Source organism: Furipterus horrens, unplaced genomic scaffold (assembly GCF_987537825.1).
Source record: "Furipterus horrens unplaced genomic scaffold, mFurHor1.1.pri manual_scaffold_1, whole genome shotgun sequence".
Lineage (NCBI taxonomy): Eukaryota > Metazoa > Chordata > Mammalia > Chiroptera > Furipteridae > Furipterus > Furipterus horrens.
The window spans coordinates 79,165,971-79,190,059 of record NW_028327171.1 but is presented as its reverse complement, the minus strand read 5'-3'; the positions used below and the strand labels follow the sequence as shown (position 1 = coordinate 79,190,059).

The window sequence follows — 24,089 nt, the reverse complement described above, 5'->3', positions numbered from 1 at the left end:
GAGTCAAAATTGAGAACATTTTCTTATTTTTAGACTTAAAAGAAAGTACAAATAAGAAAGAACTAATATTATGTTATAAACAAGTATGTGCATTATTCTCTAATTCATTTTTTTTCTATGATGACATTTTTATTTCCATCTAAACATTTAAGAATCTGGTAACTGATATTGCATCCATAAATGAAGAAAAAAATAGTGTGAGTCCAAGTTGTTATTACTATTTCCTTTGTTACCAACACAGCACTATTTAAATAAAAATTATCTTTTTGTCTCCTTTCACCAGTTCTACAGTAATACTGAATTTTAAATGTTCCAGGTCATCAGTATTTATTACCACAAAGTATGTGTGGCTTGAAGGTTGAACATTCTGTTTTAACTTACATATTAAACTAAAAGGTAACAGCTGATAGAGGTGTCAGAAATGTTTCCTCTACATATTTTATTTGAGCAATACATTTATCATTATTGCTCATAGCAGAGCTATGAAAATTGAAAGTTTCCCCCCAAAGCAGGTCCCAATTTCTCCAGTTTCCTTGACTTTTAAGTAGCTATGCAGTAGATGTAAAGAATGAGAAACTGTGAATTCATTTGATGCTAGTAGTGAAAAGAACTCATACTGAGCTGTCAAAAAATTTGACCTTAAATGTATGTACATTGCCTTATAACTTAAATTACATTATCTTATAAAATAATATTATTTTATGTCTTATAAAATAAAACTATATTTTATATCAAACTTAAGTGTGTAACTTTACTGCAATATATGATCTCAGTCTACATCAAATTTTCAAATTAGAAATTAAAAAATGACTATAATGATCAAACTACCCTTTAATCTGAGGTAAGTACCTACAGACTATGACAGAGCTGCAGATCACATATAGGACTGAATCATAGTATCTTAATGTTTGAATTTCAGGTTCATCCTGGCAAAAGCGTATCATCTGGTAAGTTTGAGCTGCATGAACTCAAATGTGATCTTTAAGACTGAATATCCTATTCATGACATTATTCTGAATTATATAATTTCTACTTCAAATACACGTTGACTATGTAAAGCAGGTACTAACAGCTTTTTTTTGTGTGTGTAGATAGAATCTCTAGGAAATTCAGTACTTTTAGCATTAGACTTCTAATAAACTGCAGATATACCCAATTAGGAAAGAATGCAATGCCAAGCTATATTCAGAATTTCAGGAAAAAAAAAATTAATGAAAAATATAAGATACGCTTGACATCTGTATTTGGCCCTCCAATTCCACTCCTCACTCTGTGCCACAATAGGCTGACCTATTGAAATATATTATCAGATGTCCTATGCCTTCCACTTCCAACTGGGGAGGTCCAGGGAAATTGTGAATGAAGGGATAAGAACAAGGACAAGGCTACCTGGCTCTCTTCCTTTGAAGTCAACTCAGCCTGGCTGCACTTCTTGAAGAGGGCACTGATTAACTTAAAATGGCCTATTCTACACAATTTCTTCTGGTTCTAAAAACCTCTTCTACTTCACATCACCTCTATACCTAGGGAGAGTAACTTCTCATAGGAAGGTTCTGGGATTCTGCATTAATATTTGTGGTTTTCTCAGAATCTAGCCATTTCTATTTAACTCACTACTTTATAAATAAACTATCTTTAAATTATCCCAATTCAAGTGTGCCATCTATTTTCTGTTGTTTAAAACAGCAATTGATACCAGGAGTGTCCTAGGAAACTTAGCCTCAAAATGGGGTTATGAGATTTTGTTGTTCATATAATTCAGAAGCTCACAGATAACCTCCATTCTGGGGGGGAAATGGGACACAAGTAACTGTGGAATGTGGGGGCATCATATGTACTCAAATTATCACTGGTTGTAACATTTGAATAAAATACAGTGGGAGGAAACAACATTGGGAGATTAAGTGCTTGGACGCTGTGCTGTGACAAAAACTGTGACTTTAAAGTTCAAAAGAGTCATCTGGATTCTTCTAACAGCCCTAGAGAATTGGAGAAAGGACAAAGAGAAATTTAGAACCATGCATGTGAAACTAAGAATATATGTATTTTAAAAAAACAAATTATCTTTATGACAGCTTTCATGAAGATTATTAACCTCCTCCAGTCACAGGGCATACATGACTAAGAACCATGCATTGAAATTTGTAGTAAGGGTTGGAGTTCCAGCACCAATTGGATGTTCAATGACCAGGTCTTTTAGCTAATGACACTAGTGAGAAAGGAGCAGGACCGAGACATGAAATGGGGATATTAAACAGACATGAAAGAGTCTGAAAACCTTGAAACTTGAAGTTGTCCTAAGCCTTTCTTCACTGAAAAAAAAAAAAAAAAAAAAAATCAGTCCATCCTCAATACTTGGTTACATCTGGGACACTTAGCCTCATAAAATAATTAAATTATCTCTAGAATTATTTCCTCCTCCTTTCCTTATTTACAGATCTATAACAAGGCTTATATCTCAGCATAGTATGGACAGTAAGGTACAAGGAAGGTCCAATCAAGGAAGAGATAGTGTATATGCATATAACACTAAATGAGTTAAAATCCTTGACAAATCTAAATAGCTGGAAGTCTGGGGAGCATGTATGGTAGTTGGCTCTAAGTGTCTTAGACTCAGTAGTAATAATGGCATTCTAGAGTGGTAGAATGCAGGTGGAGGCATTCAGCCACCAGGGAGAAGGGGTATGCCATTACGCAGTAAGTCATATGGAGAAAATGAAAATGATCAACACACTGGTTTGATTTGTAGGAATCTGTGGTTATTGCTAATTACTCATAACCAGAGAAATAAAATAAGTTGATCCCTAGAAGTCCACTCAAGTGCTTCCAGATGTGATGGGATAATAAGTTTTATATTTGCTGGGGGAAAATTGACCCAAATTGACTTTTTGAATACTCACCTCTTAGTTATTATACCTAAGTCAAGACAAACCCCACCCACGATAAAGGCTGAGGCTCTTAGTTTAAACAAGAAACCTGCATTTGGTTCCCTAACGGACCCATTACCATTTACAAGTAAAATCTTAGGAAGAGAAATACTCACTATTTCATAATTTATTAGTTACTGACTCTGAATTCAGGTATTTCCTCAGAGATCCAAATGCAATCATGTTCCACTAGTCAGAGTAAGCCTCAAATTGTTCTAGCAGTGATTTCAGAACATAGAGTAGAAAAAGAATAGAGTTGGACCTTGAACAGCATGAGGATTAGGGGTGATAATCCCCACCCAGGCAAAAACCTGTATACATTTGATTCTCCAAATGTCCCTTGATATCCCCTACAGATACCAAAATCTGTGGATGCTCAAGTCTCTTATATAAAAAGGTGTCGATCAATGCATGCAGTTGGCTCCCTACATCCACAGATTCCCAGTCATGGATTGAAAATATTGTTTTTAATTCATGGTTGGATGAATCCCAGGATGCAAAACCCAGGGATCAGAAGGGCTTACTGAAAAAAATCCTCATTTAAATGGAACCACACAATTCAAACCTGTGTTGCTCAAGAATTAACTGTATACTTAATTACTAGGCAGAATATTTATATTGGTTACCTACTATATGGATCAAGAGCTATTATGGGAAGAAACACCAAGGAAACTCCTCTGTATCTCTTTCCTCCCTGAAAATAGTAAACTAAACTACCATCCCTGAGAGAATTACAAATATTGGTGCCACTATCAAGAACTTCCATTATGCAATCGTTGTGATTCCTAGCACAGCACCAATTAACTAGCCTACTGAGTCACTGCAAAAGCTTGATGGGTCATGGTAAACGAAAGACCATCAAAAAATTTAGGGCTGTTGCCCATCCCACCTCTGGCTCCAGATCAGGTATATTTACAGACACAACTCAACACAACTTTTAGCACCTGCTATGCAGCAAATAATTTATTTTATATTAAAATCAGAAAGCAGAATCATAAGCAATTTGCATTTACATGTTAGAGACAACTGTGTAACTTTGTTGTTTTGCAATAGGGTTATATCAACTCCAGCTTTCTTTCATAATATATAGAGTCCGTGTCCATTTGCTAATTAGCCAACACTCAGGACAACTTAGTAAACAAATCTGTGCCATCAAGTAGGAGACTAACTACAAATGTCCATGAGTCTCCCCTATTGATTCAGTTTCCAGAAGTCCAATAGCTTGGGTCATGTCAAAAATAGTCTTTCTAAAGTAAAAGATAAGACTAGCCTCAAAAAAAATAAGCATACTGTTTTATGGATATATAGAGATATTAGAGAAAAAGTATCACATATTTGAATGAGCGGCTTATACCCAGTTACCAGGCACCTAGTTTGTCAGTTTTGAGTGTGGTCTAGAGCAAGAAATTTTACTTTATCAGGCTTAAGCTGTGGTATAATTGTGCAACTATTGGGCATAATGAGTCGGCAGTTCAAATGGGTTAGGAATTGTCTGTGGCATACAGATGCTGAAAGAAGTTTCTGGTAATCCCAGAAAGAAAATGAGTAAAATCCCTAAGGGTTTTTTAAATAAACCCATGCCTGCCTCTTTTGGCAACTCCTCCACATTTGCAAAGAAGCTCCCCGCTGGTGATTGGACCCTTGTACAGACTAAATAGCTGAACATGAGATATCTAAAGACCATATGAACCAGACTGTCCATGTGATGATAATCCAGCACACATGGGATGTACACAGCAGCATTCTGTCATAAAGTACAAGCGAGATAAATAAGACAAAGCTCTGGCAGGTCCTAAAGACTTATATAAACTTCACAAGCAGGTAACTAAGACTCTTGTAGCACCTGTTCCTACTTCTTCATTGCCTCTCTCTCAACCCACAACTGTGGTCTCACAGAAACCTCCCTATGACAAGTTTATAAAAGGCAAAAAGGTGTAGGCCTTATTCTTGAATGATCTGCTTAGTGCACTGGAAACAGAAATACATGGCTAGTGCGCTACATCCCACTCAGAAATGGGCCTGAAAGGCAGTGGAATGGCAAACCTTCCATATGGAAGTGGCTTTCCACATTATGGGAAGAAAAATGGTCTCACATGGGTCTGCGGGCACAAAACTTTTAATAAAATTGCAAAGCCAGTAACAGGGTGATCTAGTGAAAGATAAATGTTTAAAATTTCTAGAGTGATAAGATTCATAATTTAAAAGAAATTAGCTCCCAAGAAAAACAAGACCATTCCCTTATTCTTAAGTAAAACAAAAATCAAATGTTTCCAAAAATGTAGAGAAAATAAGAATCATGACAAGTTAAGCAATTAGTTTCTTATTAAAAATATGCTGTCGATGATAGGCTGTGACCTAGGTAAATTTCCCAATATAATAATTTTTTTCATTTTTTTTACATGTTTCTTGTTTTGAAGGCAGCAATTCTCAACATTTGCTTAAATTTACATCAGTGCAACAGTATAATGAATTGCATTCTTGATCATATAGGAGTATAATGATCTTTTTGGATTTTTTGTCCATTTTTGGAAGTGCTAGAAAGCAGTGGCTGGTTACCACACAGAAGTAGGAATTCCTGGTCTGAGAGTAAGCTCACTTTACCATTTTGAGATTTGTTACTTAATGGATCCTGGTAACTAATTGCTTAGGGCTACTTGCAAGATCACATCAAGGTTCTAGAGCTCAAGGCTATTTCAATGGGCCTGCAGTTATGACACCCTTTACGTAGTGATTTAAATAACATAAGTTTTACTAAGGCCTAAACCAACTTCAGTATATTTTCACATTTATCCCCTAAAATTAATAATTTTATAAGTGGCTTAATTTCCTTCTCTATGTTAAAGATTTAAGTATATCTAAGTGTTACAGAGCAAAAGGGGGTTCTTTCACGTGGCGCCTTGGTGTAAAACCCAATAACTAGTGTTGAGGAAAACATATTTACAATATTCCAACCTGGGGAGGACAGTGAGCACTTCAGCTCAGAGCCCTGTTCTCCCATAGGACCCGGCACTTCCCTTGCTCCCCAAAAAACTAGAAGCCAAAAACATGCCCAGAAGTTCCCCATCTCTTATCTGTCAGCCGTCTTCTTCAGGATCTGGGGTACGATGTCATCAGCCTCCTTATAACAGTCCATGGAATCATGTGCCATGTTGCACCGGATCACTCATGGTTCTCTCTTTACCTTTTCAAAGCCGCATGGAGAACCTCCCTTCTCAAAACCATATGGAGAACTCAGCTAAAATGTCTGCTGCCTATTTTTGAACCCCTGACTGCATCCTCTGACACAGTGGGTGTGGTAACCAGTTCTGACCATTCATAGAACCTTACACAGACTGTGTGTGCTTTTCCACACCATCCTATGGTCCAAAACCTCTCCCATCTTCTTGGGGCCTTGGAAGTATCAAAGTCATTTGTGACAGCATTTTAAAAGCTGTTTCCTTTTCCCCATCCCCCAACCCGCAGGCTCTGGGGATTCTTGGAGACCCCCACTCTGTAACATAAGGTCTAACAACATTGATCTGAAATCTGCATTCATATACAATGATAAGAAAACATATTATTTAACAAATTAAAAATTAAGACCACATAATGGGGAATACATATATCCATAAACAGTTATTTAGGAATATCCCATTGCCTTATGAATCCAACAGAAAAGCTCTCTTTTTGTTTTGTAAGAAAGCATAAGTTAAGCATAGGGGGAAGCTGTCCTTGCCCTTTGAAGTTCACTTTTAATCTACTCTTAAAAGAACAAAAAGTCTAAATTAGGATTCCTTCATTCACAAATATTATTTGACTTGAACTGTACATATGCTATTGAATAGCAGTTGGGCAAGGCAGGAACACAGGGGAGACTACACAAAGCCTGTTTCTGCCCTTGAACCTCCTATAACCTAGAACAGACTGATTGGATGCCTGCTGTGAGGTGAATCTCTGGCCCCCAAGCAATTAAACCCATAACTCCCTCAAGCACATGCATTCACAGGTATACACATAACACTTAGCTCTGTTCTCCTTCAGGTGAGAACAGCCAAAACACTCTCTAGCCCTAGAGCTCAACACAATTTCCTTGAACTTTGTATCTATAACAGCGGATAATCGTTACCTGCAATGCTGAAGATCATTTGTATGAGGTTTCCCCGCCCCTTCGCTTACTCAGGAGTGGATTTTGGAACTCTTGTTATTATCCAGTATCAACATAAGAAAGGTCCAAACCTGTAAGAATTTTTATGAATTTATTTGAGCTAAACAAATCACAATAGCCAGGAAGCAAAATCTCAACGAACTAAGAAAATCCTCCAGAGAATAACTGTTTAGCACCTTATTTTATACATCAGAATCAAAGGAGAAATGTAAGGGGGCTACATAAAATCCACTGATGATAGATTAAGGATGTGGGAGGAAGAAAAGTGGAGGGAGGGACTTCTGGGATTGGGTAAAAGGTAAAAAGATAGACACAGACTTTTACGCAGGTGGATATAGGATAGTTAACAGTTAACAATTAACATGATAACAGTAACAATGAGGGGATTTGTGGTTTTCCCCCTGTGCTTTAAGGGGTGTGGAGAAAGAAAATTTGATGTTACAAATGTAGGTTATCCTAGGTGCAAAAAGACAACAGGCTCTGTTAAGGTCAAGATTTACCTTTGTTAGGGAAAAATACTGCCCAAGGACATGACTACCCACCATGACCTGATTTAAGTTAATAAGTTTTAATTTCAGACCATCCCATGTGATAACTTTAGGTCTCTGAGTTTGTAAGGCTGCTATGCAGGCCTCCCCCGAGCTTGTAAGGTTTAGTATGTTGCCCCTTTTCTTCCACACTAGTTTTGTACTTAGAGAAAAGTTTAACCACTGCTCAGTAATAATAATAAGAAGAAAATGAAGAAAAACTTTCAAAAGTGTTTAATAAATTAGAAATTTAAAAAATGGTTCTGAATTTAATTAGTTTAAATTTAATATATTCTGTGGTTAGGAATTTGAATGAATATGTACCATGGGGAGTATCTTCAGAGTTCAAGGTTATTTAATCAGTTTTCTAAGGGTTCTTCAGTAAATAGCATCAGGTGCTACAAATTTGCCATGAGAAAATGTTTTAAACACATTTTTATCATCAAAAATTGAACTTAAAGGCTTTACACTAAAGTGATTTAGTTTTAGAATGTGGTTCTTCTAAAAGTCATCAAATTGATACATACATCAGAAACTTATGCCAGATTATTCATAGTGGTGAAAGTAATTATTATTAGGTCATTTAATGAAGGGCATTAAATAGCACCGTTAGGGTAGCTCTGTGGTTCACTGTGGTGGGCACATGGAGGTAACAAGACCTCAGATCATTCCATTCCCAGAGATGAAAATAAAAGGATTTAAATACTAAAATCTTATCCGGTTGGTCAGATGCAAAGAATAACTTATTAAAATACAATAGAACTATTGAAATTATTAATCTAAAATTCTCATGTATTTCTTTCTGCACAGGATAATATGTCCTTTCAAATAATAAAATATTCTTTCTAATACATTTCTAAATTGTGTCGACAATTTACATATGTCTTTAATGTATTAAACAGCTAAATTGTTCAATGTAAAACACATTAATATTAGAAACATTTTTTTAAATCTCCCAATATATTACTAAAAATCCCTACATATTCTCAACATATGAATCATAATATATTACTATGAATTCTAAAATTTGTAAAACACAGAACTGGACTACCTTTGAAACTGTCACTTATTTTCAGATACTTAATAAATATAACCAGGTGTGATTTGGGTGGTCACTAAAGTAGACATAATACTTTTTCTTCCTTCTCTTACATTCTTTTCCATATCTCTATGTTCACTAGATATAAAGATATGTCCCCAAATTATTTGTAATATAACTGTTTCACAAAACTTCTTCCACAGTGTTCTCATGTTAATATCCATATCTGGAAGGAATAGATATTGAGGAGAAAAAGATGTAGTCACTTAACTATAGGACATTTTTTTGCTTCTGGAAGTTCCACACAGAGATGATAAGGCATACACAGCAACAACACTAGGGCCCCACTTCTAAGGATCTGAGGAAAGTGTTTAGGAAAATATTTCAAAGGATGTAAAAGAAATATAAAAAATATGCTTTTATGCTTTGATGGTCCTGACTTGGTAAACTTAGGGAGAAAACATACACTCAGGAGACTTTAAGTAAAAAGTGTTTAAATTCTTTTGTTAAAAAAAAGAGGTAAACATATACTTAAGATAAAAAAAAGAGTAGGAATGGAAACAGAAATATTAATGAGGCCAATATATGTAAAACAAGTATGTGTCATATATAAAGTCTCAAGATATCAAGTATTTTGGTATATTTTTAAAACCAGTTGAAACAGGAATTTCCAGTCCTCCTTCTCCAAGTGTCTGAGTCTAGCTGCCTTGCCCTTGCTGGGCCATAGTGAATGCAATTGCCCATTCACTATTAACATGGTGCATAGCAGCATAAAGCACCAAGAGATTGCCTAGCAAAACCCCTGCACCTCACACATTCTCCTTTCTACTCCAATTTTGTGACATCAACCCTAACACTTCATGGCAATTAATAACTTTTGATAGTACAGGAGCTCTTGTTTTGTTTGCTGGTTCACTGCATGAGGACCTCAAAGCAGTTTGATGCTATGTTAGCAACCAATTCAATGAAATTCTTTGTCCCTGGCTGACTACAGTGTTACTCCCTGAACACTAGGATCCTCAAAAGAACCTAAATTTTCAGACCATGAAAGGATCTTGATAGGAGCCAATCTTTTTTCTAACTAACACTCATTGCCTGGATCTGTATATTTGAGCTTTGAGGGGCACCCCAATAAGAAACAAACTGTTAATTCAGTACATATATAACCTCCCAGACATCATTGTTCTACCCCTGAAAGGTGTTGTCCCTAAACTAGGATCTTAGCTATGCCCTTAGCAGTGCATCCCATCATTCTAATAGGCCAGTAGTATGAGACCAGTAGACTCTATGGTTATGCTTATGAAGTTTTAAGCCATCTTTACCATCAAATGGTTTCCGTGGTCTGAGGCAATATCCTATGGGATAACATATGTATAAATCAGACATTTTAAAAAGCACTTTGATGGTTAATGATGAGGATACTGTGATGTGAGTAAAGAACCAGCCCATACCTAGAATAAATATTGATTGTAATTAAAACAAAAAATAGTTCTGTCTCATCCAGGAGGAAAAGGCTCTAATGTAAGTACTCTATGATCAATAACTAGTTCGTCTTCTCAAGGGATGATGCCATATCAAGAGTTTAGCATCAACCCTGGCCGGTGTGGCTCAGTGGATTGAGCGCCAACCTGAGAATCAAAGTGTCTCCAGTTTGATTCCCAGTCAGAGGACATACCTGGGTTGCAGGCCAGGTCCCCAGTTGGGGGTGCATGAAAGGCAACCACACATTGATGTTTCTGCCCCTCTCTTTCTCCCTCTCTTCTCCTCTCTCTAAAAATAAATACACAAATAAAAATTATATTTAAAAAAAAAGAGCTTAGCACCAGTTTCTGCATCTGACATATCAAACATTCAGAAGGAAGCAGTAGCTAGTAAACACTGCTGAGAGGGAACCTTTGCTATTAAGTTCATGCAAAGCCTCCATCCTTGCCACCATAGCTACTTGTATCATCAACTCTATGGGTCATCATTTCATCCTGTGCTGGTATTTTAGGAATTTGTTCCAAAATCTTTACCTTTCTTTCAGTTAGTTGTAGGAAATGCCCCATGAGGCTACAGGTAACTGTTAAAGTGCAAAAGTGGTAAACAAGATGGGATCATGGGATTCTAGACCACTTATACATGTAATATTTTATTTCTTCTGGATCTAACCTGGCCCAATCTCAAATGTACAATTTCTGTTACCCAAAGGCTGTTGTACACACACCCAAACTTATGACCCAGTGGATCTGACAATGTCTAGGTTATTCCAGGCAACAGTGGTTAAAGCTATCACCTGCTTATACTAAAGCAATCTACCTGATCTATCTGGTCTTTGCAAATTCTGGAAAGGTGATCCATATAGGGAAATGATGAAGATCATACCACATATGACTTTATTAAATTGTTGATGGTACAGATTCTGAAATTTACTTTGTATATTGTAAGAAATAGAAATCTAGTTTAATTTTCTTCTAGTTGTTTTCACATAAACTATTATTTGTCACTGAATTTATATATCATCTTAGACATACATAAATCATCATGTATACTGGAATCTATTTATGAATTATCTTCCACTGATCTATTCTTATACCAATACCATATAAATTTGATTATAGTAGCTTTCTGAAATCTGGTACATCCTAACTCATTATTTTTATTGATAATGACATTTATTGATTATCAAAAGCATATAGTTTTGCAGAACATTTTGAGGTTATTTTATCTGATCTCTATCTCCCAAAACAGTACTTGGATTCTAAAATATTATAGAAAATGTAATTTTTATATGTTAGTAAGGATTCTCATCTAAGAACATGGCTGTATTTCCTTTTGACATCTTTCTATTAAAGTTAAAATGTTTTTCTTGAGTTTCATAGCTTTCTTAGTAAAGTTATTCCTGAAGAGTCCATGGTTTGTGTTAGTTTTCAGGGGTGGGCAGAGGTAGAGAAAGCCAGAAGGCAAATGCTGAACATGATATTTCATTGAGTATGCGGCGCAGTGGGCTAGGGTCTTGGAGCCAGAGGCCAGCAGCAAGGGTCAGGGAAGAGTGTGTTTTTAAGGAGTTCTGAGACTTGGAATACATAAGAAGTATAGATAGGCTAAATTGCCCCTTGTACAGCCAGCATGTTGGCAGTTCGACAGTTGCCATCTCCTGATATTTGCCTGAGTCTAGGGCAGCTAGGAGCAGTAAGGGACAGGTGAGCTGTCTCATGGCAAGCCTTTGTTTGGAATGGTGGGCTTTTGAATGGTGGGCTTCTACCTCACAGTTTGGGTATTTATATAAAAGAAATTTGTTGTTATTAGATCTTTATTTCCAGTATCAAAGATATCTATTGTTTTTATTAAGAATGATTTTTGAATGTGGTCAAATACTGTTCAGCATATATTTATATAATGTTTTTTCTCATTTAATTGGTAATGTATAGATTATACTGATAGGTTTGCTATTTTTGAATCACTTTTTATTTCTAAAAACTATATATCCATGATTTTTGGCTACATTTACTGGATTCTACTTGTTAAAATTATATCTTTGCAATTATATCCATAAGAGTGATAGATTTATGTTTCTAGTATGTTATTAATTCTTAATATTAAAATTGTGCTATTAATAAGATACTCTATCTTTTCTTATGTTCCAGAATATTTAAATAATATAGAAATTGCATGATCTTTTAAAACTATGTATAATTCAACTGTGAGCTTATTCTTAATTGGAGTCTTTCTTTATTAGTGCTAAATTTTAGAGTACTTTTTATGAACTTCTCTGTGTTTATTGGTCTATTCAAATTTTCTCTTCTGTCTCAGATCAACTAATTTATATTTTGATTAAAAACTCTTTATCTTTCTCCTTATTCATTTTTATGACTACATATAATACTTATAATTATTATAATTATATTTGATTTCTTTTTTTTAATTCTACTACTTTATATTGTTGTTTTCCTTTGTTTCCTATAATTCAGCATACCAAGGTATCTGCTTTATTTCCTTTTCCTTTGTATGATATTTTTCTACTTAGGTTTTACCTTTATTTTATGGCTTATTGGTGCTTTGCTTTCTAATTACTAATGTTAAATGTTTGACTCATTTGTTTACAATATTTTTAATACAAAAATAAAAATTTATATACAAAAACTGTTCACATTTAATGTATGTCATTTAATAGATTTAGACATATGTATATAATATTGAACCTTTTATTTTAACCTAAAAATCTCTATCATTTTTATTCATTATGCTTATCTCTTTTAGATTTTGATCAAGTATCTGAGACAGATAGCTCTTCTTGATCTTAAAGTAGATAACATATTTCTCAGTTTTGACCATTTTTTATTTTTGCTTAGTTATTGTTATTTTAGTTTTATAGTGATATAATTGTAGTTTCATGAAATTTGTTAAATTTTTTCAATAGGAGCAGCTCTAGTTGTTCAGCTTTATCTTCTTCCTTCAAGTTACTAGCTTCCCATAAATAACTGGGAATTTTTCTTTGCCTGATTGGTGGGAGATAAAGTTCCACAAACATCTCACATATTTGCACAGTCTGCTTTCTCTAAGTGAAGGAATTTACAGCCAAGTTAAGTTTATATAAAAAGATATTCTAACACAGTAAAGTTAGAGATGTTTCAAATTAAAGATAACACCCCTCTCTCTCCCTCTCTCACTCTCTCTCTCTCTCTCTCCAGAAGAAAATAGAAAAGTCCCTGGTAGCACTGTATAAGATTAGGTTATTCTAACCTTGGATTCCTCTGCAATGTGTGTTTGTAAATATAGAAATATATAATATAAAAATACATAACATATAAATACGTATGTGTAACTGTGATAGACTAACTTGTTAGCTTGCAAGTGGAATAAAAGCTCAGATACTTTAGTCTCTGACTTAAAACTGATCCATGCTGTATGCTTCTTTAACATATCAAAAGATTAGTTTTTAGTATCACTCAGAAAATAGTATGCCAGAAAAAGTTTCTTTCTTTTTAAACTAGCAAAAATGTGCCAGCACTTGTTATTCCTCTGTGGAGGCAAAGGGAAGAGTCTGAACTGTGAGATTCTTAGTGCTAGTAATATGTTCTCTCAACTGCAAGGTTCAGCAGTGATGCCACCCTCCAGTGCAGACTACTATTGGGTTGACAGGAAGGCTCAGGAGGACATGCTAAGTAACCACATACAGCAAGAAATTAAATGTGAATTAGGCCTTTCAGGCATTTACAGTATGTAGATTTCTTCCCAATAATAGAAGAAGAAGAAAAGGCTTTTCCTCACCTGTCTACTATTAGTCCCTTGCCTAGATCTATAAAGAATGTATTTGAACCGTGCCAAAATGCTTGAGTTTGTAACACAAGAAAAGATTTAGGATTGAGAATAATGAGGGGCATATATTCTGGTCATCACCTTTCTAGAATCCCTGTACTTTCTGAGAATTCAATTCAGGCATTAAAATAATTCAACCAAGTCATGTTAATGTACATTTTTTTAATTATTTAATCTAACCAATAACCAGCTTAATCAAGAAATGACCTATAATGGAGATAGTGAGGAAAATGTCATATAAAATGCAATAAAAACTGAGGCATACAAAAGTAACCATACTCAATCTGAAATATGAGACCTGGGTTTTTATTTTTGTCAGACTATAGAGTCTTTGATCTAAATTATAAAAACTTAGTGTTGGTAAATTAATCTCAAGAAGGATTCTTGTCTTTCAAGTTTTTATTTATTTATTTTTAGAGAGAGTGGAAGGGAGGGAGAAAGAGAAGGAGAGAAACATCGATGTGCAAGACAAACACTGATCACTTGCCTCTCATATGCCCCCAACTGGGGACCTGGCCCACAACCCAAGCATGAGCCCTGACTGGGAATTGAACCAGCAAACTTTCTTTCTGCAGGCCAGCACTCAATCTACTGAGCCACCACAGCCAGGGCAAGAAGGATTCTTTTATGTAAAGCAATGAGAATATGTGAAGAATTACAGTGAATATTAAGAACACAACTGTAAAAATAAAACACCAAGTAAAGAAGACTCATATCTAATTTGGCAAAATCACATGTACAATATCAAAAACTAATGCCCAATCTTATACCAGTCTATGTTTATGAGCAAAGATAAATAAAATAGTGTTAGTCAAGAGAAGAGAAAATTTAAAACTTTACATTCAAAATGACACATCGAACACATGTTTATCAATTTTATGTCTCAATATCTTATTTTTTAAAAAATAAACATGTATACTCCCAGATAAGATATTTACATGGACACCATTAGTGGACAGACATTTTAACATATTTCTGGAAAACTAAATATGTCAGAGTATAAGTAACATATAAGTTCTTGAGTATAGCTGGAAACTAATCTACTTTGAAAAACACTGGAAAGCTGGGGGCTCAAAGAATTATACTGATGGCAAAGACTTGGAGTAAAATTAATTTTTCTAGCTCCACACTCAAAATGTCTATTCAAGTATATTTAATCTCTATATATTCATTTTTACCCTCTTTTTACACCAACTAGAAAAATATTGAAAAGAGAATCTCTAAAGAATATACTGAACTATCTCTAAAAAAATGAAGAAAACTATTCTGTTACTGGACTGCCACATTCTTAGGTCTAGGAATTCCTTAATACAATGATATACTGCCTTCCCATATATCTTAAATCTCAGATGGCTGATGAGAGTCCCCCCTCCTCAAAAAAAATATTGTGGCAAACATAAATATATGCCAAGCAGATAGCCTGCAAATGAGGACATACTGTCTATTTATAGAAAATTGGTCAAAAGAGTTTCTCCATCTGTCAGCTCCTTTAAGGTCAATCTCAGTTTCTACAAGCAGCTTTGCCAGAGAGTAGATCCTTCCCTAGGTAGCCCATATTCAGTGAGTGAGAAGGATGAGAGCTATAAGGCCCAGCCATTTGGGCCTAACACAGGATAGAGTAGCCCCTCCCTTATCCTTGAGTAATATATTCCAAGACCCTTAGTGGATGCCTAAAACCCCAGATAATACTGACCTTCATATAAACTGTTTTTTCTTATACATACATACTTATGATAAAGTTTAATTTATCAGTTAGGCATAGTAAAAGTTTAAAGACAGTAACATAAAATAGAAAATTTATAACACTTTACTGTAATAAAAGTTATGAATGTGGTTTCTGTCTCAAAATACCTTATTGCATTGTTTTTCTTTTTTTGTAATAATGTGAGATGATACAATGCCTACATGAGTTGAAGTGAGGTGAATGACATACACATTGTGATGAAGTGTTATGCTGTGATTGATTTGCTCACTATTTCTACTAAATGACTATCAAAAAAAAAAAAGGCATGACTCTCCTTCCAGGTAGAACAGAGCTGGACAGAGCGGGATGGCAAGAGATTTTATCACAATCTTCTGAATAATACATAATTTTAAATATTCAAATTGTTTATTTCTGGAACTTTTAATTTAGTACTTTTTGCACTGTGGTTGACCACAGGATAGTGAAACCAGAGATAAGGGGTAAATTACTGTATTCCGATGGGTGATATTTGCTCTAGAGCTTCCAGAGGGTGACCAAGGTTTTGCTAGGCCTGCATAGTTTCTTCCTCTGTTTTCACGGGTTTTGATCCTTAATAAAAATACTTCACCCTGAACTTCCATCTCAGTCTACATTCTCAGGGAACCTTAACTATGACAGGTACCAATCAATGTCATGTTACTAATCAACTTTTTATTGAATAAAAAGCTGTAAAACTAGAGAAAATCACCTAGCAAGCAACAGGGATAACTAATAGAGAACTTTTTACATTCACACAGATGTAAAATAAACACAGAGTATCTTTGGGTACAGAACCAAAGTTTAAAAAATATTCTAAATGCTTCTATTAGGGAAGGAAAGAAGAGAAAGACAATCTGACAGGTGTCACACTTATTCCTTGCAACTCTTTAAGTCAAACTATAAAGTCTTTGAAGGTTGAGGGATAATTATTTTCAATTTAGAATTCAACACAAAGTCAAACTATCATTAAAGTTTTGGAATAAAATTTAAAATATATTTTCCAACAGTAGAATGGCTAACATATTCACGAGGCATCATCTCAGTTTTGTTTCTACTGTATCAATATAATTACAACAGTCTGCTCTTCTGTTTTTCTGTTTGTCTCTATAAATATCAAGAATTCAGAAAGTTTACCTAATATACTCTATAAGAAATTTACTGAGAACTGGCAAGCAGTATTTAATGTGATGAAAGGCAACCTACAACCAGGATTACTCTATCCAGCAAGGCTAGCATTTGTTATGGAAGGGCAGATGAAGTGCTTCCCAGACAAGGTGAAGCTAAAGGAGTTCATCATCGCCAAGCCATTACTATATGAAATGTCAAAGGGACTTACTTAAGAAAAAGATCAAAACTATGAACACTAAAATGACAACAAACTCACAACTATCAACAACTGAATCTAAAAAATAAAAACAAAATCTATCTAAGAAAACCAGAATAGAAGCAGAATCATAGGTATGGGGATCATTTGGAGGATTATCAGCTGGGAGGAGGGAGGGGGAGAAATGGGGAAATGGTGCAGGGATTAAGAAGCATAATTGTTTGGTACAAAATAGACAGGGGGAAGTTAAGGATAATATAGGAAAGGGTGAAGCCAAAGAACTTATATGCATGACCCATGGACATGAACTAAAGGGTGTGGGATTGCTAGAGGGAAGGGGGGTACTGGGCAGAGGGGAGCAAATGGGAAAAAAAATGAAACTACTGTAACAACATAATCAATAAAATATACTTTTAAAAAAAGAAATTTACTGAGGATTTGTTCCTGTACAATAATGACATAAGCCATTTAAAAAGAAGTTGAATTCAAGAAACAGTAATTAGAGGAAATTCTAGTAAAACTGATTAGAAAAGCAATTACCAAAGAAAGGATTTCTACTCCTGGAAATATATTGAATATAGACTAGCTTGTTTTATAAAATATTGGGAAAACAGGTATAATGAAGATACCAAAGGGTGTCTGCCCATAGTAATGATAATGGATTTACACTGAGCTATTTATTTTCTCTTATCTCTCTGATGATTAACGACATCTGTTGGTAAAAATACAAGATGACATGTAATTATCTGTAGAAGGATAGTTGTCTTGATGGATATTGAACATGTAACTTTGACACTAATAGTATTATACTCACTCAAAAAATGTTTGGCAAACTTTACAAAAAAAAAAAAAAATTAATCTCCATGAATAGAAAGTTTGTCAGAGTTAAAAAAATCAAGTTGAAATTTTCATTTAAAAAAAGTAACAGTGAAGCATCAATATTTTCTAAATACTGACCAAAATATCCCATTTTTAAAAAAGATGAGAAAGGATGTCCACGAAAGAGGAATCTTGTTCTTGCTTAGTTCAAATGCATTTGTTCAAAAATCCCTTAATATTAAGCATCAAGGATATTCCAAATACATGGTGACCATGATGACCAGAGGGAAAAGCTACCCTAAACTTCCGACAGGAAAATGTCAAAGAATTAAAGTGAAAGATATAGTCATGTAGTCTCAGGCTCTAAAATGAGAAAGTTCAGAGAGTTTAGAAATCACTTGAAATTGAATTTCCACCTATGAAATTTAAAAAAAAAAAAAAAAACTCATCAAGAGAATATCTGAAGATATATAGTGCCATAAATACCACCTGGTTGACTTTAACTTTTTAATTCACATGTAGAAAGGTGCACAGAGGCAGATAAGCAGAAATGTGAAAGAAACAAGAGCCTGTGAAAACAGTGCCAGAAAACCCAGAATGAGTTGAGGTTTGGGAATAAACCACATAAGAAAAATAAAACATTTTAAAGTTATAGTTATATCCAGACCAAGAACAAAAAGTTTACCTTCAAAAATATCTGGCAAAATGAAATGAATTGAACAAGGAAAACAAAATGGGATTCTAAAAATTCTATTTTACTTTCATATTCTGTGACCAGAAGATAATTTTTTTTTTGTTCTGAAGAAGGTGGAATAAATATGGGTAAAAGCAATTGAACCTTAAGATATGTAAAGAGATGATATGATAGCATTTAGCTTCTCTAAATGATTTCAAGTCTCCAAGCCTAAGAAGATTAAGTACCAGAGTAAGGTAAAAACTTGCAGATGAGATAGTCAATTGCATGAATGGAAGTTTCTTATCTTCCAGCCACTGGGGAAAACAGGAAATGTGACCATGAATCCAGAGTTAGACACATTTAGTCCTGACTTTCAAAATGAAAGAAAAATACAGTGTCTTGGGAGAATTTATTATTTTAATTTGTGGGTCTTCTCACTTTTCTAAACCAATAGCCAGGCTATGAATTGACTCTTGCCTCTGGGATGCCTGCAAGTGGAAAGCAGACATGGGTTATGACCAAGGCCTCTTCCAATTCTTTGTGAAAACCTATGTTCCTTGAAGTGATGTGGAGTTGCAGGTGCCATTAATGCTCACCACATATTCCAAATATTTTTCTACAATTTCTAGCCTGGTATTTAATTTTTGACCATGTGACTAGTTCAGGCTAATGAATTATGAATGGAAAGAATATATTTTATTTCTAGACTAAGACAGTTGAATACCTAATTCCTCCACTAACTCTCTCTTTCCCTAACACAGGTTGAGATAGTGGCATCATAAAATAGAAGGAGCCTGATTCCTTGAATCACTAGAGCAAATAAAAACTCTGACAAATCTCATCATCAGAATTTGTGTACATAAAATATAGATTTTTGTTGCGTAAAAATACTCATATATTTGATACCTTAGGGTACTTAGTGACAGCCTTGGTTCCCTCCCCCCCCCCCCCTGCAGCTGTCTGGGAGTTTCCCATGATAGCGAGGTGCATCAAGCCGAGCCCCATTTGGCCTTGATCGGCTGGTCATGCTTACAGATGCAAGATAAATGACTAAATTTAATAGTTCCTTTTTTCTTCCCCCTAGGAGTCCAGAGTCAAAGCCATTCACAGTACGGCTTCCTTCCTGCTTGCTAAGTCCCTCAATAGACTTCTTTTTCTGCTTGCTACATATTGATGGTTTTCTGAGCGACTCCATTCTTACATTATGGTGCTGAAACCCAGGATTGGGACACCGGCTCAATCAGGACTTCTGAGTCAGACTCAGGCCCAAGCCGGCCCCAATTCTTGGACCTGGAGTCACTCAGACCTCCATGAGTCAGCAGCTCAAGCTTCCCCTCTGACTTGCTGACCCCATCCACCTCCTTTTTCTTCCGGCCCCTCCCCCGACTGCCATTTACTCCCAATCAACATCGGCCCTCGGATTCACAGGTAAGTCACCGCCTTCATTTCCTCCAGTGGTTCTGTTTCCTGGTCTATCTGAGACTATTCCGGGAAGTCTGGCCCTAAATCTGAGCACTCATTTGGAACCATTCGCAGAGTCATTTAACTCCTCGGGGTCAATCTGGACCCTCTCTCCAGGGCCTGAAAACTCCCAGGGATGCATGGGATAAATCAGCGCCTCTCCTCTTGGCCTTTTGCCCTCCACTTTCTGGTCTAAATGAGGATGTTCATCTCAACAGATTGTGGAGCCAGAACGTTGGCTTGGATTCATCCTCGCCCTCACCTCCCCCTCCTTCTCAGATTCTCATTTAACCCTAACCATCGCCATGGGAATCGGCCAGTCCCTCCCACCCAAAAACACCCCTCTTGGGTGTTTAGTCCATAATCTCAAATCTCTCTAATTAAATGCAGAAGTCAAGGCCTGTCAACTTGTCTTTCTGTTCACTGTTGCATGGCCCCAATATCTTCTAAATAACCAAAGTCAGTAGCCAGAAAACAGCACACTTGACTTCAGAGTTCCCACAGACCTCAATAACTTTCTCTGGCAGTCGGGCAAGTGGTCAGAACTACACTATGCTCAGGCTTTCTGGACTCTTCAGACCAAACACTCTCTCTGCAAACAGCTCACTAGTCACCAAATTCTCCTTGTCCAGAAAAAGCCACCTTCCTCTTGACTTTCTGCACTCCTTCTAACCCCTTCTCCTTCTTCCTTGCATAAAAAAATTACAATGAAACACCGGGACACAGGATTTTAGCAGTAACCGAAGCAGTTGTTATTCACAGACATGCAGCATTGGGTGCAGCTGAGAACCAAAAATGCTTACCGAAAGAAGAAGCTGGCTGTTCTTATCCTAACGCAAGTAAAGCCTCTCCCTCCCTTCCTCCCTCTCCCTCTTTATCCTTCTCCGTTTTTCCATGCTGAATTCTCTGGAGTTAATAACGCAATTAACTAAATTAAGGGTAATCTGATTATAGGTCTATCTCCATATCTCCAGCTCTTCTTTAGAGTTTTCCTGTTTTGTTTGCTGGGCTGCCTGACTGCATTTTCCCAATTCCCAGGGTTTAGTAATGAATGTCCTCCCATCAGATTTCAGATGTCCTTTGTTTTCAGAGGCATTTGTGTTGAGCTGAGGAATGCCCCTTTTCTAATGCTAATATTGTTAACTCTGGTTCAAAAAAGCCCTCTAACAACATTTTCCCTTTACTGCTAATTATTTTCTACTGGTCTGGAAGCCACCAGTTTCCTTGCTTCTTACACTTGGACACGTTCAACCCAGCTAACAACCCACCTCGCTATGACCCTGCGCTGGATGTCCCTTCACCCTCTTCAGAGCCAGTCACCTGACTCCTCACAGTTCCCAGCCCACCAAGACTCCAGACCTTCTCCTCCCCATAGCCAATCCCATGGGCAGATCACTACCTCCCTTTCCCTGGGTCCCTCCCTCCTCCAATCAGCCTCACCTCTCTAGTCTCTATTCCCTCCACGAGGTCGCATGTCATGCAAATTCATGTCCCACTTCCTTACATTTCTCCTTACTGGGATACACAAATTAGGCTTTAAAGCTATCAACTATGACAGGACTCTCAAAATTACTCAAGGTCCTAATAAAATCCAGCTGCCTTCTTAATAAGGCTCACAGAATCCATCCAAAAATATACCAATCTAAACCTCCCAAAGTAAACTTATTCAGGTCGCCTTCCAAATACATAAAAACCAGCAAGAGGAAAGGGAAAAGGAGCAACAGGAATGAAAATACAAGCACTCTCTTTTGCTGGCTAATACCCTGGAAAACTCCTCCAAAAAGCAAAATAAGCATAAGGGCACGGCCTCCACCATCAGGCAGCCTCAGGGCCCCCATTTCCAGTGCGGTCAGGAGGGACATTGGGCAAAGCTTTGTCCAAACCCCAACTTACCTCTTTCGGGTCCCTGCTCTCTCTGTCAAAAGACAGGTCACTGGAAGGTTGACTGTCCAACGGCCTCTACACTGAGGGACTAGAGCGCCTAAACCAGCAGTGGATCTGGATGTAGGCCTCTCTGTCCCAGACCTCCTTGGACTTTCCACAGTCTGACGGGGCCGGGTTCAGAAGCCCCGCCTTTCACCATCATGGCTGCAGAACTCAGGGTAAAGTTACTGGTGGCAGGTAAACTTGTCTCCTTTATTTTTAATACAGGAGTTATGTATTCTGTCCTGCCCAAATTTTCAGGGCTCCTAACTCCCTCTGCCATATTGGTTATAGAATAGACAGCAAAGCGACCCAAACTCTAAGTACCCCAACCCTAACCTGTCTCATTAGGCACCAGGCATTCACCCACTCTAGTACTGCCCTACTGCCCAACCCCACTTCTCAGACATGATATTCTAACCAAACTGCACACATCTATATCTCTTAGTTGTTTTAACTCCATGCCCTCACCGGGTAATCCCACCCCTCTCATTCTTCTTCTAATTTTAGGGCAGTCCCTTCACACTATCCCAGACACTCCCTTTCCAACCTGGCTAACAGCAATCAATCCCAATATCTAGAACACAAACAATCCTTCCATTACCTCTCACCACACTCTGGTTTCTGTAACCCTAAAAAATACCTCCCGTACCCCAACAAACCTCAATACCCATTAATCCCCTTGGTCTTAAATGGTCTGAAGCCTATTATAGACTGCCTGCTGGGAGCAAGTCTGCCTTGACCTGCTGCCTCTCCTGCCAATTCCCCCATCCTAGCAGAAAAACGAAAAAAACAAAAACCAATGGTCTCACCATCCTGTCCAAGATCTACATACAATCAATGAGGCCACCATCTCTATCAACCCCATAGTCCCTAACCCTTATTCCCTCTTGTCACACATCCCACCTCAAACCTCCCACTTTACTGTCCTAGACCTCAAAAATGCCTTCTTCACTAGTCCACTGTCCCTAGTCTCCCAAGACCTCTTTACCTTCACCTGAACCAACCCAACCACAAAAATAACCCAACAATTGACATGGACAGTCCTGCCTCAAGGGTTTTAAAATAATCCCCACCTCTTCAGTCAAGCCCTAGCAGCCAACTTACAGCAGCTTGACCTTTCCTCAAGCATCCTCCTATAGTACATAGATAACTTCTTTCTCTGCAGTCCATCTAAAAACCTTTCTAATCTCCATACTGCCCAACTCCTAAACTTTCTTGGCAGTCAGGAATACTGCATATTGTGAAACAAAGGCCAATTCTCTCAAACTCAGGTCACATATCTCGGACTCTCCATCACCCCCACTCATAACCACCTAACTCCAGAAAGACAGGACCTAATAACTACCTTCCCCCTACCCCGTACTAAACAAAAACTCCTATCATTTTTAGGCCTCACCAATTTTTTTAACTTAAATACCTAATTTTAAATCCCTAGCCAAACCTTCATATCAGGCAACAGCTAGAGGCTTGTCTAAACCCTTAAAACACTCTAGAGCCCTCCTTAAACCTTTTACCACACTCAAAGTGACACTTAGCCAAGCCCCAGCCTTAGCCTTTCCAAACCCAAATGAACCATTCTCCTATACACCAACACAAGAGATAGCTTTGCTCTCAGGCTGTTGATACAGCAATATAAACCAAACCAATGAATTATAGCCTATTTTTCCAAACCACTCAATTCCCCCTTCCTAGGGTAGCCAGCCTGCCTCCGCACCTTAGCAGCAGCAGCAATTCTCAGTCAAAAGACCCTTAAGTTAATTCCCTTTGCCCAGGTAACAGTCCACTCCTCTCAAGCTATTTCCAGCCTACTAACCCATCAGGCCATTGCTGCAGCCTCCCCATCCTGAATTCAGTTCTTACACACCCAACTACTTCAAAATCCTTAAATCTCCCTACATAAGTCAGCTCTCCCCCTCAACCCTGCCTAATTACTTTCCCTCCCCAACTCCCACACCCATACCCATGACTACACTTAACATCTCTCTTCCTTTTTACACCCCTTCCCCAACATACAAGACACCCCTCTACCCCAGGTGGAATCCTGGTTTATAGATAGAAGCTCCTACAAGACTGGCCCAACAGGAGCAGAATATGCCATCACTACTCTCACCTCCATTGGGACACTTGTCCTCTGGTATCTCTTCCCAACAGGCATAACTTATGGCCCTAATGCGGGCCTTGACCCTCACAAAAATCATCAAGTCAATATATACACTAGCTCTAAA

General features: G+C 37.1%; 1 pseudogene; it reads right to left on the bottom strand.

The window, feature by feature from the left end:
* The window catches only part of LOC150021342 (RAD9, HUS1, RAD1-interacting nuclear orphan protein 1 pseudogene), a 48,172-nt pseudogene extending 26,372 nt beyond the window's left edge, over positions 1–21,800 (bottom strand).
* Between the last annotated feature and the right edge of the window lie 2,289 nt (positions 21,801–24,089).